Source organism: Otolemur garnettii, unplaced genomic scaffold (genome assembly GCF_000181295.1).
Source record: "Otolemur garnettii isolate 467f Iridium unplaced genomic scaffold, OtoGar3 scaffold00201, whole genome shotgun sequence".
Lineage (NCBI taxonomy): Eukaryota > Metazoa > Chordata > Mammalia > Primates > Galagidae > Otolemur > Otolemur garnettii.
The window spans coordinates 412,537-418,881 of NW_003852596.1; the positions used below are offsets into that span (position 1 = coordinate 412,537).

At 39.3% G+C, this 6,345-nt stretch overlaps 1 protein-coding gene across 1 annotated transcript in view; it reads right to left on the minus strand.

Moving 5' to 3' along the window:
• TRPC5 (transient receptor potential cation channel subfamily C member 5) overlaps window positions 1–6,345 on the minus strand; it is a 414,644-nt gene that overhangs the window by 254,554 nt on the left and 153,745 nt on the right. The gene's annotated exons all lie outside the window — the stretch shown is intronic.

The following is a 6,345-nucleotide window of genomic DNA, read 5'->3' on the forward strand; positions in this document are numbered from 1 at the left end:
AAGGGGCTTTCCCCCAGCTGCGTAAAACCAGACTGACCTGATGTGGGATCCAAGGGGGAAAGCCCCTTTCCTCCCCCTGAATGCTAGAAGACCTGGCTCAAATCATTCAAAACATAATACCTGCTGGGCACAGCCTGTAATCCTAGCACTCTGGGAGGCTGAGGTGGGTGGATTACCTGAGCTCAGGAGTTCAAAACCAACCTGAGCAAGAGTGAGACCCCCATCTCTAAAAATAGCTGGGCACTGTGGCAGGTGCCTGTAGTCCCAGCTACTTGGGAGGCTGAGGCAAGAAGATTGCTTGAGCCCATAAGTTTGAGGTTGCGGTGAGCTTTGATGCCACAGCATTCTACCAAGGGCCATAAAGTGAGACTCTGTCTTACAAACAAAACAAAACACAATACTTGTCTCTCAGATTAATTGACAAGTCAAGCTGTTTACCCCATCTATTTATCCTCCTTAGCAACCACTTGCTGTACCTAAATCCCACATTCTCCCGCTGTCTTCTATGACCATAATTGAGATGTTGGGTAATCACTCTTGTGGTTCCCAACGTTGGGGGCCCTAATACAGTCCTTTGTGAAGCCCCCCTTTTCCTCTCCTCCTAAGACGAAGGATCTGGTTAACCCCAGCCCTGAAGTTCACACTGTCAAAGGATCATAACTTTCTGGGTCAACTATAGAATTTGCCCACCCACGACAGCCCCATATGAAAGGGGTCTCTAATGGCCCCTGGGCACAGATGCCACCTTTGCACTGCCCAGGTGGGTCACCCTCTCCTTTCAATAAACCTGGTCTGAACATCTCCTCTCTGGTCTTGTCTCTGGGCACCACCATTTACACCTTTCACCCCCCCCCCATGAATATGGTATTTGGAAATGCAATTTCTCTTAATAATGTGCCTTAACTGAAAATTGATCTTTCAGTGAACTTTAAAGGAGTGAGTTTTACCATAATCCCTATAGTTTAAAACTGTGAGCAGGATCTCAAAGCCACTCTGCTCTCCTGAAAGCCCCTAAGGATAAAGACTAGAACTTTGTCCAGCCGGCTCGTGGTGAGATACTTTACTTAACCAGCTGGACTCCCAGGAAGCTCTGGTTTTCCTCTCTGTAGGCTCTAGTTGAGCAGATGGTAAAAGATCATTATCCTTTCCAAATTTAAGATTAATGAGAGAGAAGTTTTTGTAGGTGACTAGTCTTATGAGTGACTGTGGTATTGGTCTATTTTTTGGTACTGTGCAATGTATGAATATTCATGGTGTTTGATTCCATCTCCTCTCAGCAACAGTTTTTATCGTTGTGTTGTATTGCTTGTCCTTGTTTTGCCAATTGTCTTTTGGTGTCATTTTGTCTAAAGAGAGTTACCCTAGGGTGGAACTTGGGCCTAGCTCATTAACCTGCCTTATCATTGCCCGTGAGCCCGACGTTCAAACTGGCCCTGAAACAAAAACTGAATGAGGTCTCCCTCTTGTCCTGTTTTCATGTCCCTGACTGCCTTGTGACTGAGCTGGAGCTCTCTCCTCAGTCTGCCATCCGGGGAGTGTGTTTTGTGGGGAAAACATCAGGAGGCCATTTGGAAAACATTGGTAGCGTGAGCACTATTTGCACTGAATGTGACAAACTCAAGGGGACGTCTTTGTGTTACAATGTCCTATCTTATCTATTTCTGAGAGTGAATTTTTGGAAATCTTGGAAGCAATCTTTTCTAGGTACAGGCATTGGGCCTACTTTGTTCCATTTCCAGGTTAACCCTGGAAAATTATCACCTGGAATTTCTCTAAAAAGGCGCTCGATGGAGTCACTTGTAGAGTAAATATACCATTGTAATAAATGACCAAAAGATAGATCCTTTAAAATTTTCTTAAGCACGTTGAGAAATCTCTTATTTGGAACAATTACTTTATTTATATGAATAGAAAAATTAGATTCAAAGGAAGACACACAATGTTGTGATTAGCCCTAAAGATTCTCTTGACGAAACTGAGGAGCAAATATCTGATTTAAAACAAGATTAAAAAAAATATTTTGGGGTGATGCCTGTGGCTCAGTGAGTAGGGCACCGGCCCCATATACCAAGGGTGGTGGCTTCAAACCCGGCCCTCGCCAAACTGCAACCAAAAAATAGCCGGGCATTGTGGCGGGCGCCTGTAGTCCTAGCTACTTGGGAGGCTGAGGCAAGAGAATCCCCAAGCCTAAGAGCTGGAGGTTGCTGAGAGCTGTGATGCTATGGCACACTCTACCGAGGGCGACAAAGTAAGACTCTGTCTCCAAAAAAAAAGAAAAAAAAATTTTTTAACACTACCCCTGTAAAAATAATGACAGAGGCCAGTTTCCTCCATGGTTTTACGGTTAAAGTTCTGTATTTTCATCTCGATAGCCCTAGGTTTGATTCTTGGATGGAGAATGAGCCTGTTTCTGTTTGATATTTGTAACTTGTGCCATTCATTATTTCTTTTCTATGCACAGCTTTTGCTTTCCTAGATTCTATAGAGACATATAAGGTTTTTAAATATTTATGTCTGAATAATCAGCTAGAAAGCCCGGACCCTAGGAAATATGACTGGACACAATTGTAAGTTACATCTTGTTCATGACCCATAAGACTTTCCTTTCCTGCAGTTGTTGATGTGACTTTTCTGGATCGTCTAAAAACTGTTCTCCACTTGTCAGTAAAGTTCTTGCTGCTTCATGTAAATAATAACCTTGGTTAAGGCTTATCAATTTTACTGACAAGGTTTTTTAGTTTAAAAAGTCAAAAGTAGGGCGGCGCCTGTGGCTCAAAGGAGTAGGGCGCTGGCCCCATATGCCGGAGGTGGCGGGTTCAAACCCAGCCTCAGCCAAAAACTGCAAAAGAGAAAAAAAAAAAGGTCAAAATGTTAGCTGTTTGTCCCAGCTAAAGTTTGCTCCATTCATCACTCCTTTCTACTCTTTCCTCTCTGCCAATCATACATTTTGGCCATTCAAAGGTGGCCTGCTGTTTAAACTGTATTTAAGTAAGGCATATACTGAGCTGTAATCAATCTAGCTGTTTTTATATCTCACTTTCCCTTTTCTGTCTATGAATCTTCCTCAACTTTAGAGTCTGTTTAAAACCACTTCTAGTTCAACTGACCAGCTTATGAATTACTCTTTACTCAATTAAACTCTGTTAAATATCATTTTTTATTGAAAGTAGATTCTAATGGTCGGGCACAGTGGCTCATGCCTGTAATCTTAGCACTCTGGGAGGCCAAGGTGGGTGGATCACCTGAGCTACAGTGTTTGAGACCAGCTTGAGCAAGAGTGAGACCCCATCTCTTCTCAAAATAGAAAAACTTCTCGGGTGTTGTGGCAGGCACTGCTTGGGAGGCTGAGGCAAGAGGATCACTCAAACCCAAGAGTTTGAGGTTGCTGTGAGGTATGAGGCTATGGCACTCTACCCAGAGTGAGACTCAAAAAACAAAAAAGTAGATTCTAAGATAGAACTCACAGAGACTCCGAAGAACACAGCCCAAATCCCCAAAGTCCAAGTGACTATCTGCTCGAGTTGTTCCCTCTCTCACTGCAACTGAGGCATATAGATAAGTCCTCTTTCAAATTCCAAAATACCAAAGCTTTATGTTTTGAACTCTCTAGAGCTTTTTTAAACCAAAATTTTGATCTTGTCTTCAAAAATTGTGACAGAAACTAAAAAAAGTCTGAAATAAAACTGGATGTGATAATTAAATTAGCTTCTATTCAGTTAGAGGCCTCAACTATCTGCATCAGGCAGAAACAAACAGTACTTGACAATACTTCAGGAGATACCGTCTCCAGCTTTCAAGAATTTACAGAGATTTCTGTGTTTTCTCCATGTGTTCCTTTTTCTCATATATTTAAATAAGAAAAATCACTGTGTAAGTAAATCACAAAACTGAAAGCTAACACCAAGATTTACAATAAAAATAAGATCCTTAATTTCCAAAAAACGGAGTACTCTACTTTCTGACAATGTCTACCTATACTAAGGTGATCAGACATCCCGCTTTTGGCGGGACAGTCCTGGTTTTTAACAATTTGTCCCACGTCCTACGGGGTTTTAAAAAAGTCCTGATTTTTGGAAAGAATGCATGACAAGTTAGGGAAGGGCAGGAGAATGGGAAGGGAATAGATGGTTTTTGGCTGCTGGAAAGGTTAATGTAACTCCATTTGGGAATGAAGAGGTTAATGTAACTTCATTTGGAAATTAAAAGGCTAATGTAAACTCCCTACTCCCCTCCTGGGCAAAGTCACCCAGGTGGAATCATGGAATCGGTATCAGAAGGATACTGGCTCCCTCCCTTGCTTCTAGGCAAGGACAATTAGCTCAGAAGGAGCCAAACTGTCTGGAACAAACAAGTAGCCCCCCCTCCCGCCCCCAGGATCCCTAACCATAAACAGCTTGGCCAATAGCCCCCCCATCAATGGTGTCCCACTTTACCACGTTAAAATCTGGTCACCTTAACCTATACATATATAAATACTGGGTCCCTAAAAATGGCAAATGCTTACAAAAGTGACAAAATCTTACTGAAAGACAAAATTGTTGCCTAGCTAATGATTTCTTAAAACCATAAAATAGATAATTCAAAAACTGATAGTCTAAATAAAAAATAATATTTAAAAGCTGGCAAGTAAAAATTCTTTATTAAAGCTATTAAAACTACTTCTGTCTAGAGGGAGAGGGGTGGGGTCTAGGTGTGTGCCACACCTTTTGGGGGCAAGACACGATTGTAAGAGGGACTTTACCTAACAAATGCAGTCAGTGAAACCTGGTTTCTTGTACCCTCAATGAATCCCCAACAATAAATTAAAAAAAAAAAAAAACAACTACTTCTGTCTACATGTCTGTCTGTATATGTCATTTATATACAATATTTTACTACCAAATTATAGAAACCACAATTAATTAGCTTAAAATAATAAACACTTAAATATTTTACCAATAAGCTCAAAACTAACTCCTAAATTTAGTTCTAAGAACTCTCAAAATACAATAATTGACTTCTACTTAATGTTCTTTTTGACTCTGTTATACTCTAATTCATGATTTCTCTTTAACTATTTAGGTAATTTAAATGTGAATACCTAAGAGATATGAGTCTCCTTTAAGATTCTCTCAGTCTCTAAACTGATTTAAACTCTATAACCTTTACCCAGAGATTCACTTCTAATCATTATGCTAATAATGTTTTGCTCTATAATCAAGGTGCTCTCTTGGACTTACTCTTTGAAAGACTTTAGCTAAATGAGGCCATAAAGCTTCTAAGTCTAGACTCCAGTGAATACAGACTGTTGTTACTTAAATATCTCAAGACACTCAAAAACGTACTCCCCCTAAATGCCTTGAATCAAACTTGTTATAGGCCTCATTAGAACTTGCACATTAGCAAGAGAAAAAGCTGCTTGGAGTCTGCCGTACAGGTGACATAATTTAAAAATCTTATTTCTTAATTTCTGTTGACACTCCTATTGGCAATAGATCCATAAAATCAGATAGACTACAAATTAAGTTAAACAGATTCCCTGTAGCCCCCTTTCTTTTAATTTTTAGCTTACACTTATTTCCCATGAGATATGTACAAATAAAAAATAGCTAAGCATATATATAATTAGTATTACCCTAAAATCTACACTATCTCTGACAAAATTATTTCTCAATACATTGTTTATAAATCTCATCAAATCGCTAAGAAAAACTAGCCCCCAAAGTATCAGACTATCTCTTTTTGACACTCCAATTAATTCTACAGATTTACTTCCAAATTTAAACTTCTCTCACTGTTAATTATTGTTTATATAATTAATAAACATTTATAATTAATAAATGAAATGTTATTTAACTAAATATGCTAAAGCTACAATAAGATCTTAATAACTAAAAATCTCATATTTTAATATTCTTTTATAAATTAAGGCAAATCATGGGACACATTTTAACGTATTCCCTTACAGAGACTCTAGGATACTTATTTAAATTTCATACCCCACATCATCTCCAACCCTCAGGGCAAGTGCAATATAAAAATCTAGAAATAAAAAATGATTTTTAAAAAGTCTGTCAAGACACTAGACTTAAGTAGCCAAAAGTATTACCTGCAGCTCTTATAAAAATTTAAAATACTGCAATTAAGAGACATGGTTTAACTGCTTTTAAAACAATGCTCTGTCATCTCATGCTTACTGACACTTATAAACCTATTCCTAGACTGACTGAACACTATGGGGGATTTAAATAAACAATTCTATACCATGACTGTGGCTTGGTGCCTGTGGCTCAAGTCACTAAGGTGCCAGCCACATACACCTAAGGTGGCAGGTTCGAATCCAGCCCGGACCTGCCAAAACAACAG